This window comes from Tinamus guttatus, unplaced genomic scaffold (assembly GCF_059628265.1).
Source record: "Tinamus guttatus ecotype Peru unplaced genomic scaffold, ASM5962826v1 Tinamus_guttatus_pri_ptg000203l, whole genome shotgun sequence".
Taxonomy (NCBI): Eukaryota; Metazoa; Chordata; class Aves; order Tinamiformes; family Tinamidae; genus Tinamus; species Tinamus guttatus.
In genome coordinates this window covers 4,212,127-4,228,584 of record NW_028288737.1, presented here as the reverse complement: position 1 = coordinate 4,228,584, position 16,458 = coordinate 4,212,127, and positions in this window count along the sequence as shown.

Below are 16,458 nucleotides of genomic sequence, written 5' to 3'. Positions count from 1 at the left end.
CAGAAACCACCTGTTCCTGTGTAGTCTTCTGCCATCCTATATGGACAACCGTCTTGTGTGCCAAGAACTGACTGATAGATACCAAGCAGGCAAGTCTTTGCCAGAGTCTGTGCAAGAGAGACATTGGTGTAGTGTGCCATGGAAGGATGTCAAGAAGGATGCTCCCTAACTCGGGGAGGCTCCCTGGGCACTAGCCAGCTCCCTGGCTCAGAAAGGGTGACTTGCTTCTCTTGCAGTATATCTTAATTCACGAGTATACCCAGAGATTTGAAGTATGTTGTTGGTGAAGAAAAGTGTTGATTGTGCTGAGAAAGGCTATCAACATCTGCCCTTTCATGGACAGAGCCAGACTCCCATTTTTAATCCCTATCCCAGTCATTGAAGAGCTACTTGACAAAAGTCGTGCCACTAGAATTAGTTATAAGTGATTAACTGGTCACCGAAGAGAGTGAGTGAGGTTTCACTAATGTAGGGAAATGGCCCTACCTAACAGGCTATATAGATGTATTTTAAAATAAGGCTTTCACCTGTGTTATTTTCACAGTACATCTTCAATACCTCAGAGAAACCCTTACTACAATTCATGCATTCCAGCAGTGTGATTGGAGCCCATGTGTTTGTGTATATTTAGATATGAAGAAATTGTTTTCCGCCAACAAAACAGAAATCTAGCAAAGAGGAATGAAGATATTATCTGGGTCATTTCTCCACCCTGCAGATCAACTGTATTTCATCACATATGTTTCTCTGACCTGCTATTAAAGGCAATCTGTGACAGAGATTCCAGCATTTCTCCTGGATTTCCTGCATCTACTTCAGTGATAAACTGTTTTGTTAAAAAAAAGTTCCTCATCTCTAAGCAAAATCTCTATTGCTTGTCTTTTGAAAACAGCAAAAAATGGAAATGTTTTTTTCTCTTCCTCTTTATGGCTACTTTAAGTAAAGAACAATCCAAAAAAAAGGGGGGGTGACCTGTGCGAACATGGAAAAAGCAGGGATTGAAGAAAATGACATATAACAACTCAAATAACATCTATGTCTTTAGCCGGTCAGTCTTACACCTGCATGAGTTTTTTTTTTTTTTTCACATCCTTTCTAAATTCATATTGTTCATACCATTCTTAAATTCAACAGCCCTATAAGCCAGAGATCTGCAGTGGGCACTGGGCCAGTACACTATGGGATGGAATTACTTCTTATGACTTACAGGTAAGGCATTACTTTATCTAGATCATATTGTGCTGTTTGCTTTTCTGCAGCACCATGACTCATGTTCAGCTTGTGAGCCATTGTAACCAGCAGCTTTCTATACAACCATCATTCTCCATTCTGCATCTGTACATGACTATCCCTATGTTTGCATATTTCCTTATTAAACTGCATTCTGTTTTTATTTAAATAATCCCTCTAATCTGTAAAATAAAATTTAAATAAGATCTAATCATATCTTTAAAGACTTTGCAACCCTAAGGAGCTGCAGATTTAATAAGCTTACTTTTATGGAATCCTGTAAACATAAAACTTTGCAGTCCTTCAAGATTTTAATCTTGTTTTCTCTATAGCACTTCTTTCAAAAATGCCGTGCAGCAGACATATCCCAAACTGACCAACTGCTATTTATGTATAATCTTACAGTTATGTGTCTTCCCAAATTAAATATTCTAGCATACTAGAACAACACTTACTGATTCAATTCCAGGAACAAATCCAAAACCAAAGATATCTAGGCATAGACATACTTTGTTCTCCTGATGGCTCTCCTGTCTCTTCTGATGTTTCTCAGCCACCCAGTTGCTTGAAGCTCATGAGAAAGCAGTTATTTTCAAGCATAATATGTGTTGAGGCATCAGTTGTTTAAAAGCACAAAGGGAGAAAATTTCCATAATAAAAACATTTCATGGACTTTTTTTGTTTGTATAACAATACAATTAGGTTATATAAAAATATATATATACTATATATATTATAACAATAGGTTAAATATAGGTTAAATAGGTTAAACAATAGATTAAATAATATATATAAATAATATAATAAGTTAAAAAATAGGTCAAATAGGTTAAACAATAGGTTTCAGGGTGTAAAAATAATCTTTTTCAGTCTGGTATTATGCATGTTAAAGTAATGCATGTTAGAGAATATTGTGTTCTGTTCTGGGCTCCTCAGTACAAGAGGGACATGGAACTTCTAGAGAGGGTCCAGAATAGAGCAACAAAGACGTTTAAGGAACTACAGCATTTATCTTATGAGGAAAAACTAAGTGAGCTGGGCCTGTCTAGCCTGGAGAAGATTGAGAGGGGATCTTACCAAAATCTACAAATACTTGAGGGGAGAATGTAAAGAGAATGGGACCAAACTCTTCTATGTGGTGGCCAGTGATGGGACAAGGAGTAATGAGTGTAAACAAAAACACAGGAATTTTCATCTCCATATGAAGAAGAACTTCTTTACTGTGAGGGAGACAGAGTCCTGGAACAGGCTGCCTAGAGAAGTTGTGAGTCTCCTTCGTTGGAGGTCTTCAAAACTCGCATATTTGTCTTTTTTTTTTTTTAAGTAACAGAGAAGAAAGAATAGGGGTATGAAACAGGGGTATGAAAATGAATACTTATTAAATAGGCATAATTAAGGTTACTGTTGGCTTGAGGTATGCATTTTAAAACCACTTCTCTTTTACACAGTCAAGAACAGCCTACAAATAGTACCAGACACTCATAAAAAACAATCAATATTTTAAAGGTGTATATGGAAGGCCAAACAGAGCAGCTGTAACTTTAAATCCTGATAATTTAAATTATGTTGCTCCATCATTTATTATAACTCATAAAAAATGTATTGTTGCCATAACAACTGCCTCATCACATGTGAGGCGGTCTGAAAAACTAAAGCCTTTCTTAATCAGTCAGCTGCACAGGCCCATATTTGACAATAACTCACCAAAACATTCATGAGACTTTCTCTTTTTCTGGTAAAATGAACTTTAATGCCTATTATTACTTTTTTAACAATTATTACTATTTTTAAAACTATAATCAAAAGATTCTAATGACTTCTATTTTACCTCCTAGGCACTTGAGAATTTTTGCCGGTAATGCCTGCATTTCTCCAGATGGGATAGGGTACACAGATGGATTCACAGCCATTTTCTTCCTGAAGCTCAGCACAATGGAATGCATTAGACCTGTGTATCACTGAATAACACTCAACACAAATCCCAGGTGACAGGACTCGCAAATGATCCAGTGTAGAAGCCCCTGCATGCGTGTGAGGATTCACTGAAGACAATTGCATTTTAATGGCAGTAGAAGGTATGCCACCTGAGTCCATATCATTAAAGGCTTGATGTAATACAACCACATCTCCAGTCCTGAGGGCCTGAGACAGATGGCTCAGCAAAGGGCTACTACTGAAGTCATATTTTCCAGGTAGAGACATGTGGCACAGCTGGCAACATCTCTGCACCTTGTGACAGGCCAATGCTGTCCTCTGATGCAACATGTATGCATGAGGACTTGGCCCCTTGCGGGCCATAGGTGACATAGAGAGCAGTGCCATCACACCAGAATGAAGTCTGCTTAAACATTGCTCTTGCCTGGCTAAAAGTTATCATGGCAACAAGAGCCACGTGGCTCACGTCCCAGAGCTTGATGAGAAATGGTCTACCCATGCTGGGTCATGCTAGGTTTGAAGCTCTCCACTTGAAAGAGCCAGCAGAGGGGTTTGAACCTGGAGTCCCGTTTCCACCAAGTTTGTAGGTATTTGGAAGCGTCACTCTGATCTGGAACAAAAATTTCAGCCTTGAAATAGCAAGTACTTAATTTTCCCCCTTAATTTTCCCCAACAATTTTGGTTATTTTCTTGGTTCTGATGTACCAGCTCCTTCTCTGCCACAGAAATAATATATATTATCCATTAATATCAAGCGTAATAGATCCCTTCTTCATATATAGTTATTTTCTTCATTTTTTTTTATTTTCAAAAGTAAGTTCACTTAAGTGGCATTGAACAAATAATTTAATTTTTCTCTACCATGTTTGTCTCATATTGAAGTACAGTTAAATTTAATTTTTGACTCCAGAAACATGCTTTGAGATTTACAGGTCAAAGTGATTGCGTCAAATCCCACAGTTAGTTAGGCAGCTTTCTGTGCTTCTTTGCTTTGTTTCCTGGATGACCTTGTGTTCATACACTCACTGGTGATAAGTGCCCAAACTAGCTTTGTAAGTGGAAAGTGTACTACCCATTATACAGTTCAGGCTTCAGCAGAAGTCCCATTTCATGCATTTATTTATGAATACAGAATGGCCTTCACAGACCAAATCTGTTTTTACTTCAGCTGAAATGTTATGATATTCTGATGCTACATCACTGTTTCCATACTTCTATGGGCTATGCCAAATCTACCTCTAAAAAGGTGGAGAACATAAAAAACATGTATGGAGAATGAAGATAGTTCAGAGGCATATGCATCTGAGGTCAGAGGATGGTCAATTAGAGAAATCATGAGTGTGATGCTTTCTGGCAATTCTTCTATTATTTCTATTGTTCTACAGAAATAGACAAGCAATTGATAAAACAACCATCCTTGGCATACACTGCCCTGCTGGTATCTTCCATCCATGAGTGAGGTAGGGGTTAGAAATGATATTGGATACATTTTACAGAGAAGAGGAAGAGAAAAAGAGGACAATAGAACAAAACTATGATTTCTCACAAGTTCAGGGAATGAAAGGATAAAGACAGAAGGTTAGCAAGAAGAATGCTAGAAGCAGTAAATGGATCATTTCTCTCACCAATCACTGCTAGAAAACACATGCTGAGTCACGGGTACTATAGCCAATAATTTGAAGATAGATTATAGTTTGATAGGTCAATTGCTAAGTATACCACTTTGTGAAAGGTCCCTCAAAACAAATTAATGTTTTTGGAAACATTTTGAGTCATTAAATAAATAAACAAGAAAGTCTAACCTAAAACTCAGTGCTTTGTCCAATTTGGTTTTGGATCAGAAAGAATTAACTGTTTCTTTTCTTCATATTTCTATCAGAAGTTTATATGTTAAATTCAGTACTAATGAGAGGAAGAAATAATGGTGCTCACCTTCCACTCCCAGAAAAGAATCCCCTCTAGCAACTTTTGACATTAATTGTCCAGATTCTTTTGTACTTAAAGTTAACACACAGGCATCTGTACTTGCATATTTAACTACGTTTTCCTATACAAAACCTGTTTTCTGTCTGACAGACTAAATCATCTGTCTAGTTGGAATGTCCCTTTTGGCCACATTTCAAATCCTTGTTATAAACCTTGATGAAATAGGGAAGTGAACAATCCTTGTATTTAATCAGAATGAATTAAACTAATGAGATTGCCTGGCAGACTTCTTATGGTTAATCATATGCAAGCAAAACAAAGTCTTATATAAGAGGTGGGGGCTGTAATATTTAAACCAAAAATAATATATCTGTGTTATGTTCATAGTAAAAACTCAGTATGTCCTGTTTCCTCAGACTTCTATGAGGAATTGGTCAGGAGGGATCAAGGCAAACTTTAGGGGTGAAACTAGACAGTGAGGCAAGGACAGTGCCAGCAATGGGCCTTCTCAGCAACAGGAGACAGTTTTTATATAGTGCCAGACTGAATCTTTTGGAATCATAGTAAAATATATGCCCAAAAATATTTATTGGGCATACATATTCAGGGCTATATATGAAAAAAAAAAAGATACTATTTTCCTCTTTTAAATCCAGAGATGGTAAGGACTCCTCTTCACCAGGAGAAGACCTTGGATGGAGCTTGCTCTTGCTGCCATGATCCTGTTTCTCTGCAGTACAAGATTCAGCTGCAAGAACCCTCAAGCCCCAGACTTCTTTCAAGCTGTCTAAACAAAAAGCTTGCCTTCACTCTAGGTTTGTCTCAGGGTTGTGCTAATGTTTGTGAAGTGTCTAACTGAAGCCTTTTGAGCTCTTTCTCTTTCCTTCCTTCCTCTTTGTATTCCAGCAATGGTCCCTGCACATGTAATAGCAGATTCATGAAAGCCTTCAGTTTGGGCATTGTTTTCATTTTAGTTTAATCTTTTCTGTAATGGTACTGGGGAGATGCTAGGGTGAAGGAAAAAGTCTCTTTTCCACTGCACACTTACCACACTATATGAACCTCATTTCAATAGCTGCCTGTGTTGTTCATTCTTCAGTATTCTTCTGTATGTTTTGGTGTGCAAATTCTGGAAACCAATGTTTCTGTTCTGAACTTCTGGAAAAGGCACAAATGTGCAGAAGTATCAGATTTGATACCAGTTTGGAGTTGACTGATAGCAGGAGAGTGGAAGGCATTTCCCAGTATGTGGTGACAGTGCAGAAGAGATGTGATCATGCATGAATTTCACACGGAGCAGCAGGCCAACGATGAGGCTGATGCTGTATCAGTAAAGAGAAACAAAAATCAGGACATGAAACAACATGGAAATCTTTATATCTGGGAAATACTATTTTCCCTTTGCAAAACTTTCCCCTTTTCTCCCTCTCCTGCCAATCAGATAAGGAGTGGGAGGCCTGTTGCCTGCATGGGAAGTCAATCACTGCACGTTCTATGCAGTTTCTGGAAGGGAAAAGCTCCCTGCTGCTGCTTAGGGAAAATCACAAACCTGAGCCAATTACTGCAGACTTTCTACACACTACACACTTGTTTCCTTATCATACTCAGATAGAAAAGTAATTTGAAATGAGATTCTACAGCTTGGCTTCTCAGACCTCTTCTTATGCTTGTGTGCTTTTAATGAAATAGAAGAATGAAAATGATTAAGGTTTCTGCTTCTGAAATTCAATTATTCATACTCAGTCCAGTCACACACAGTCACTTTAGCCTGTATAATGCAGGTCCAAGGACACGGATAAGCTGTTTGTAGACGTGCCTTTCACAGATCCATAGAGTTTCAGGTATCTAGTTAAAAGCAGCAAGTAGCTCTGTCTTCTGCTGCAGACAGGAGGTATCTCAGGTGCTGTCCTCTGGCAGCAAGCTCCTGCATCAAAGGGCTGCTGGTCCAGCAGAGTTTTTACAAGCCTGTTCAATAAATCAACTGGATACTACCCTAGCAGGGCACTGTTTCTGTAAATATTTTCTTCTGAATTTCTTCTCCCCTTGTGAAACACAGGTAAGAGAAATCTTTCATCCAAGAACAAATCAAGGCACAGCGATAAAGAGTGAAAGCAAGGGTGAAAAAGTCGGGCAGCAGGATTATCACAGAATAACTGTAAGGGGCTGAAATTTTTGCAGTAAAAAAAAAAATCAAGCTCTAGCTACTAGCATTCATTTTTCCTCTTATCATACACTTCTTGTAGGTACGATAATCCATGATAACTACTGCTGGATTCTCCCTTAGAAATAAAAGGCAGAGTGCAGGAAGGCAACAACAGGAATAGTGCAATTAAATTCCTCAGTATACTCCTTTTCCTTTTCTCTAAGTTTGGCCCTTCAGAATAGAAACAGTTTCAATGTAACATACATGGAAAAATTACTTTAAAAGGATCAATGCAAGAAAACCTTCCATGATTTAATTTTCAGTACCTCATTTGATTACTGAATGAAGCAGTTGCATAGAAAAACAAATCTTGATTGCTCTACATTCTCAAACTCTGCCTTGATTACATTTGGTAAATATTGTGCCCTTAAGTCAATTAATAACTCAGCTTTTCCACTTTGAAATAATATTACTAGTGCATAAAAGGTAACCTGGAGGGTCCCTTCTAATTACCAAATACATCCTGCATAAAAGTATGGAAAGTTACTTCCAAATGCTGAATAACCAAAGCTTCAATAATGTTATTTTACAAGGAGAGTTTAATTGCAGTGTGTATCCATCAAACTTCATTTGTTTTTCTGATTTAAATGTTAGGTGACTACATTTGTGGGTTTTTGGATTTTTTTGAAACAGGTGGCTGTAACACTAAGTTTTGGTTGAGAAGATGGTATTAATGAACATATCACAATCTGCAAGACACTTAGACTTGAATTCTACATTAGAATCAAGCCTAGCCTCACAAGATGGTAGTTATGGAAATGCATTCATGTATTTCAATCATTTTAGTTATACACCCACATGTGCCTCAAACAGACAAATGAAAAATTGCAGCTATAAGTTAAGTATGCAACTTTTAGGCATATGTAGAGGCAGATGCAACATTGCAGGCTACCAGTTATTACAACAGAGTTTCATGGCAATATAGCCATTGTAATAATTGCATAGTTGGTAGATAATTTACAAGTGTAATAATGAAATGATAAAAGGAATGAAAGTTATTTGAAACTTTTCAGGCTAAAAATCTCACTGTCTCGTTGTCAATAGTTTTACACTAATTACTGATAGTCTATCTGTTTAGATATCCTGTCACTAACTAGAATCATTAAACATATTCACCATTTCTTTATGTGCTGTTGATTTTTTAGCAATTCTAGCAAGCACAGCTGTGCCTCGAGTTTATTTGCATAAATGAGTTATCCAGATTCAATTATTTATATTTAAAACACTATCTGATAACTGTACAGTGTCAAACAGTGCTCTATACTTAAAACGTGTTTTATATAACCTATAATATACCTTTGGAATGATTTGAGAAGAGAGCTTTGCATGTAAATTAATCACTCTTGGGGTGTCTATTGGGAGAATAGTATCAAGGATAAGCAAAGCGTGCTGGAGCTTCCAGCATGCTTCCTCCTACATGCTATATATTCATACACTGAAGACAGTGCCAAGTTCAGCATTGACAGCTGAGAGGCTCCTGGCAGCTTTAAGAGGGGCTGATAAGGCCATGACAGAAGTATTTGCCTCAAACAACATAAACAGAGCTTGTATCACTTCAATATTAGCACATCACTAGTTTAAAAGATAAAAACTTTCCATCCTACAAAATATGCAGCTATGTTGGAAGTGTGATGTAAAAACCTCTAAAAGTAGACAAATCTAAATGGATTTTCCCCAGGCTACTGAATTACACACCTGGAGACCAAGCCCCTTTGTTCCAAGCAAATTTGAAGTGTCTATTCCCAATCACCGAGCCACTTTCCTGGTTAAATTGCTAATACTTTTAGCATGTCAACATTACAGGTGAGGTGGGGAGAGGAGGAGGAGGAGGAGTTCTTGACAGAAAAGAAAATCTGCTATGGCTCAGACTTTCTAACAAAAGGAGTGACCTTGACAGAAGATAAGCAGGCACTATTTCAAAGTGAAAGGCAAATATTTGATGAAGTTAAAGAAAATTAGGCAGACCTCTCCAAATAATATCATGCTCAACCTGAACGCCAGCACGACCCTGCTGGTGATGAACACATTGAGCCATTGCCTTGGATTTATATATGATTTATAACCGGGGGCAAGCATCCTGAGGCCCAACAGGTATTTGTAACAAAGATAAAGTGGGCCTTGACATAGACACAAGCGCAGAATCTGGCTTTTCAACCTTACTTTTGTCAGGATTTCCTAACATAAGACATAAAATGTTAGGACAGCGTGGTGCTTTCTGCTGACCTCTGCTGTACCAGTGCATGAAAGATCCAATCCTTCTTTGTTAATGTATCATTAGACTGCGCATCCCTTGTTCTGTCTGGTTGCCGACCTTAAACTGCGCTATACAAGCTACTTAATTCATTTCCCGTCGTTCCCTGATGACCTCATCAGCTGAGGCAGAATTAAGCTTTCATTTAAAAGAGAGAAACAAAGACAAAGGGAAAAGTCTACATTTTCTGCCTCTGAAATGAACTTTCCTAATGTGATTTGATGTTGTTGAGCTTCCTGATCAAAGGACTGACTGGCCAAGGGACTTTCCCTGAGATCTCTATAGTGCTTATTCTGAGCGCAAGAGATGCTATGGGAAGGGAGGAAGTTCTCTATATAAAAATTTACAGAGTGCAGAGTTATCAGAATGCTACTTGACGTGCACATATCTCTTTCTTCCAGTTGTATCTTCTTATACATTCAGTCACCAGAGCAAGCATAGAAAACGAGGAGAATCTGCAGCCAACAGGAGCTTCTTGCTGGAAATACCTTCTGATTTTTCAAGCAAAATGGAAACAAAACCAAGGGGTGATGAGGCAGTTGTTATTGGGTAACACATAAAGCTGCACCCCCATGCCTTCATTGGTTTAGGATATCATCAAGGGAAAACAAAAGCAATCAGGGTGAGTAGTGTGATTCCCTGGCTGTGCAGCTTTGGAGGAAATTCCAGGTGCTCATTCATACACTTGAAGGTCGCTGCTGGCTCCAAAATCATTTTGTTTCGTGCGATGCTAATTTGCACCTAGGAGGGTGAACATCGAACTTCAGGTCAAATATACAATTTGGCTTGAGTGGTTCGTTGTATTCCGAACATAGCCTTTTTTCTTTCTTTTTTTTTTCCTACCCTGAAGAAATTCAGCATGACAGATATTGGCAGTGGAAAGAGTGCTAAATAATGCACAAAGATAGAGATGGATGTAAGCATCAGTTTTTCTTTTTATGCCCTTTTCCCCTACAGCCTTTGAAACATATTCTATGCAGTTGCTCTGTAAGCCAAACACATATATATATAGGCTAATGTGCATTAGGCTCTGATGAATACAGTATGCAAGCTCGTATGCAAAGTAGTTGTAACCCTTGGGCCCTCAGCATTTGCCTAGCTCCAAAAGAGGCACCACCATGTTGTGAGGCATGGTGTTGTTTCTGGGAATCCCCTGGAATTCAAGGCATAAAATGAAACTCAGTAGAACAAAGGCAATATATTTATATACTCCTTTACTTGTAATTTAATCAAATTGCAAGCACAGACCAATATTCTCACTCTAACCTTATGGGATTTTAACTTTCTCCAATGTAAATAACACTGGTGTTGCTATTGTGCCTTCCCTTCAACAATATCTGCAGTCCTATCAATAATCTGAAAGTGGCTGTATGATAAGACTATCTCAAAAAACTGTTTCCGTACCTACAACAGTTTATTTTCAAAATATGCACATTTGTACTGCTTACTCAGAAGGAGCTAAACTGTGACTAAATACAAGCAGAAGACCCCATTCAGCAAATCTCTCTAGTCAAACTTTTAATCACCAGACACTTTGATCAAGAAAATATCCTAACTTGTTAAGCACTTGAGGTAACACCATCGTCAACATGGAATGAAAGGGACACACCTTCAAAATATTATTCTAACATGATCCAGATCTTATTGAAATCATTGGAAAGACTTCCACAGTCTTTCCTGAACTTGCATTAGTTCTCTAACTCCTTCAGCAATCACAGTCCATCATGTGTTGGTTCCCCAGCACTAAATGAAGAGGAAATATTTGCACATCAGAAAGCTACACGTCCGGGAAAAGCAAGAACAAAACAGTACTCTCAAAGCACAGCTTCTACTACAAATATAATATTAATATTTTACCACTAGGCTAAGACACCAGAGAAAACAGCATATTATAATCTTGAATGGTGACATAAGAAATCCATTAAAATCCTAATTAAAGCACATTCTGTGCAACTGCAACACTTGGCAGTATAAGTCATCTACCAAACACTATGAAATGCATTTGAGATTTGGAAAGAATATGTGCAATTCTTTATAAAAATATATAATTTAGAACAAAAGACAAAGAAGATTAACAGCGTCTGACATGCTCAAATTTTTATGTTTGTCTGAAATTATACATTCATCATATAGCTTATCCTTATAAAAAATATTCTTTACATTGCAAAAATACCCAGCAGCTAGTGAGACTGGGTCCAGCATACTGGATCTGTACAGACATAAGTAAGCCACATTTTTGCATGAGTTTTTAACACTTATTACAGCAAAATGCCCTCCACTATAATCACTTTGGCATTAATAATTTATTATACTTAATGAGACTTCTAACATGCAGAAAATTAGATAAGTCGTTATGTCTTCAAAGGATCATTTCCTGCCAGGCAAAAGAAAGAAGGCAACAGACACAAGGTAGAGGAAGGAACAGGACTGTGCGGCAAAGTGATCTGACTGACCATGGCTTAGCAAACAGATTAAAAATTACTTTTCTCGTGAGCATGAATTAGTTATCTCCAATTATCCTTTTCAAAGCCATTGTTGGTTATTTTAAATAAAAATGCTATACCTCAATTTTTTTAAGTGTTGCACAACTGTTATTTTGCACTATTGTCATCTAGGGCTTTGTTAAATTCTGTTGTTTGATAGGCTTTCAAAGGCTGAAAGCACTTAATTCCTTCTCAGGTTGCTTCTCAATCCAGAGTTTAACTTAAAAATAGCACCCTCCTCCTCTCTCTTCAAACATCCTTCATTCATTTCTTTGTCAGCAGTAATTGCATTTTCTTTATACAAAATATTGGTATCTCTTGACATTCATGGCATCCAATTCTCATCATGGGAAAATATCCTCCCTCTCCTTTTCCTGTGCTTCTTCCCTTCTTCTTTATCTTACATGCACCAGGCTTGATGCAAGAGTTAATGGATCTTCACCAAAGATGATTACCCCAAATGCCATTTCTGGATAAAGTTCAGATTAAAACCTTAGATTCAGGGATGCTCAGAAAATTGCTCTTATCTGAGTCAGCACATCTCAGTCATGCATAATCAGAAAAGAAAAGGGTTATTTTACCCTTGTGAAGAAAGTTAATGAACAAGGAGAGACTGAAATGGCTTACCAAAGGAAAATCTTGGTACAAATATGAGCATAAATTTTCATCTGGCTCCAAAAGTCAATGCTCTTACAGACTGGCAAAGCAGCAAGTGCAGGAGCTGCAGAGCACTCTCACGACTTCACAACACTCTTCCCATGGAAATTGACAAAACAGAGACATTCAAACTACCAACAAAGTTAAGCTAGAAAAGCTTCCTGAACATCTCTGAAAGTAGCATCTTCTCCTTGCAGAACAGATCTGAAAAAGGTGTCGCAAAGGACTCTGTGGGTGCTAACCTGAACAACTGTGGTTTTGTAGGTTTAATTCCATAGTTATTGGCAAAAAGGCTAAAGCAGTCTGTGCACTCATCATGTTATCTGGGTTTGGTTTTGGTTTCAGGTTAGAGTGAAACAGACTCAATAAACAAGATAAAAGGAAAGAAAAATAGATGAATGCTAAAGCTTGGTATAGCAAAGCACAGAGGCCAACACAAAGGCTAGGCCAGCACAGCATTTCCAAGTGATTTTGCAAATACCTCAGGACATCTGAAATTATGAAGAAAGAAGGGGTTGAAAGGAAGGCTTGGGTCCAAGTAACAAGACTGCCAGATGATTAACATCTTGCACTTCATGGGGGCATCACCCTACTGCATATAAGACACGGCCTTACCAAACTTGGCCTGACCAAAGCATATTTTCCTAACAAAAGTTTGATTTTTTTTTGGCTGCTTCCAACTCCGTGCTGTGGCTGTTCATTCTACAATCTGAGTGTAAAAGGCTGTCACACTAGTAATAGTAATAGCAGGCTGCAAGGGTACACAGATTGGCTTTGGATGATCAAACGTTTGTGCAGAGAAGCAAAGTATCAACGACGGACCAGCCTCTATGCTGGTTTTGGAAATAATAGGGAATGGATTAACATCAGGAAAAAATAGTATGTTAGGATTAAATAAGGTAGATAAATGATTCGAGTGCATGAGTCTCAGATATTTAGCCCTTTTTTACCCCTCAAGGAGGCTGTTTTTCAGGGTCCGATCTGCTTTCTACTTTTCTACTCAAATATCCCAGACTCAAGTCCCAACTCTTTTTATGTTCTGAAGGAACACACTACATCAAAGGAGAAAAGTGGCAAATCAGAATAGGTCTCAGCTCATTTCAGAGACTAAATATAGGCTCAAAAATGGCCACTTTCTTTCCCTAAGCGATCCCTTTCTCTAAGGGAGATGATAGAGACTATGCCAAGGATGCAGGTGTTTTGTATTAGCACCACACGCTGGCCCACACAGCACAGGTACAGAACCAGTCTCCAACTTTTTTTTATCTGTGCCCAGTGTAGAATCAGTGTTCCTCCTTTTGGGAAGAAAAAAATTAACATTTAGTGTGTTTTCTTTGTGTTATGATTTTTGTAACTACTGCATTTTCAATCTACCAAAAAGAACACAAGAATCAGTGCTTCTTGTGGTTGTTCCCAAATTTACCTTTTCTCACTAGAATTTATCTTAGTAATTATGCATCACTTTGTGGGAGCAAAACCGTGCCCTTGTTTTTGTCAGAAATACTGCTTTTAGTATGCAAAGTTGTTTTTAATCTTCAGATTGGTCTGCATACTTCTAGATAGCGCCTTTCAGCATTGTTTTTGCGACCTTAATGGGGAAAATGTAAGCACTGGAACAAAGTAATTGGATTTCAGCTGAGAAGCAAAATTTGAATGAAATCAATAAAGATTCTGTCATCTAATATTTTAAGTTTGGTACAATGTGTATACTGCAGGTCAGTGTAAATTCATTAAAAAGATCAATGCAGTGGAATTTGTCTTGGGTGCCTAGAAATATCCTAAGGTGACTTGAGAGGAAGTTGCCAAGGAAACCAGAGATACAACTCTGAGAAGCTTTTGGGTGTTTTAAGGTGATAGCTGGATTCTACTGAACTCATAAGATATTACAATATAAGAGTTGTCATGGAAACAAAATCCAGCAAATGGTTAATGAATAGCAAAGCTGGGCAATTACTGCAGCAGCAGGGTCAAAACAGTCTGGTCTAAAACACCCTTAAAAATGGGAACTTTCCACTGTTTTTTCGTTATTGTTTTCCCCCAGATAAAAAGAATAAGTGGTGCTTAGGTATCAAAATGACAGAAACATTAGAGAAACTATCTATAGATAGACTTCTTTTTCAGTTGGGATAATTTTGTATAATATAATTCAAAACTCCTTGACTAGCATCTAGAAGCTCTATTATAGATCGTAAACTTGGTTTGAATTTCAAATATACTTCTTTTGTATTATTGCTCACATTAAATGAAACATTTTAATTAGACATACTTTTAAAACTCAGTTTCTGTCTTGCCTCGCGTCTTCTATCCACCAAGAACTTTTTCTTAGTGGTGATGTTCCCTTTTATTCTGGCTTTTATTCCCACATCTACTTTTCTTTAATAATAAATTCTTGCTGACGTTATTTTAATTTTTGTAACAGAACTATCAGTCATTACCCAGCATCATCCAGGCATCAATGTTTTTGTCCCCCGTCAGTGTCTGAGCTCCTCAATTTCCTCTCTTTATTAAGGATGATGCATTTCTTAGTTTGTGTACACTGCTTTAGGGTCTCTACAATAACGTGAAAACTCTTATAACTGTCTCCACCAGATTCCAAAATAAATCAAGAACATGTACAGTAATATGAGATGTATTATCTTTTTTTTCATGTATTAAAGGAATCTGTCACTTTCAGGGAGATTATCAGATGCATACCCTACAGCTGAAGGAATATAGGGCATGCTCTCATTCTCTCAGATATGGTATGTCTAAGACACAGATAGGGTAACATTTCTACGTGAAAATTCCCCTTCAAAAGTTAGTCATAATTTGTGGAAATTTTACTTCCTCAACAAAATCCTATCTATCTGTAGCGCTCAAATATTTGTTTCCAGGATGTTTTTCCTGTCAGGCAGCCAGATCAAAAGCTCCTGGACATTATGCTGTAAGACCAGCCTGTCACTTGTTAAAAATAACAACCTTTGGAAGAGTTTCATAGGTATTTTCGTCTGCTTAAAATAGCAAGGAATTAGGATTCCAAAGACTGTATGGCAGCATTTATGTCTATCTCATCACTCAAAGTTACAGCTGTACTTTTTCATATTGGATCACTTTGGCTAGCTTCTCAAAACCACCTCTCCGAGCATGTCTGGTTTTGCATGCAAAGGGAGGGTACACAAAGTTTGTGACTCTTGCAAGGCCAGTAGAGATGGCTGCTAAGCTGTTGATAAGATTTAGCATTTTCTTGAACATGCAAACACCTTTTTGTTCATTTCCTCCCTCCTCACCATTGCAAGCCTACAGGAGCCTTTCTGAGCAGATGAGGTTTCCTCTGCGTTGGATATCAGGGACTGGATGTGGCCCCGTGCCGCCTTTTGTAGTGCTCAGTGCAGGAGGATACTCGGGTAGTGAAAATGGAGCATCTAGTGCCCACAGATTCACTAAAAGTCTTGTCATTTCAGTGCCTCCTCAGTCCTTTAAGTAATGTTTTCCCAGAGAATCTCAGCTTTTCTATAAAGAAATTTCTAGATTCCTTTTAAAAGATTTAATTACAAACAGAGTTTTGGGGTTTTTTTATTTGTTTTATTGATTGTAAATATCTCCTACTGTTGAAAGGCATAACTCGTAACGCATGAATGGTTGGGACTAGTCAAGAATCAGCCTCTAAATGCAAACCACTTTTAGCATGAATGTGTGCCCTTGGAAACCACACATTATTTCTTTTTCCTTCATTCCTCCTAGCAAAAACAAAAAGATACAATGAGGATTTTGCAGAGCACCAAATGCCATCCCTG